Raw genomic sequence first — 201 nt, 5'->3', positions numbered from 1 at the left:
CATCACGGGGAGGAAAAAAAATTGTGTGTGAAACAAAACGTGCCTCTCTTGTTCTCAGAAGGAAAAGCTTTGGCTTCAAACTGGGAGGACGGGAAAAAAGACAGAAGGGGAAAGCTTTGGGATCAGGCCCTCCCGGCAACCAAAGGAGAGGAGCAGGAGGGCTTAAACCTTCCCCGAGCGCCCCTTGGGTGCGCAGGACAG

This window comes from Apaloderma vittatum, unplaced genomic scaffold, assembly GCF_000703405.1.
Source record: "Apaloderma vittatum isolate BGI_N311 unplaced genomic scaffold, ASM70340v1 scaffold28859, whole genome shotgun sequence".
Taxonomy (NCBI): Eukaryota; Metazoa; Chordata; class Aves; order Trogoniformes; family Trogonidae; genus Apaloderma; species Apaloderma vittatum.
Note: the sequence above shows the minus strand (reverse complement) of the source record.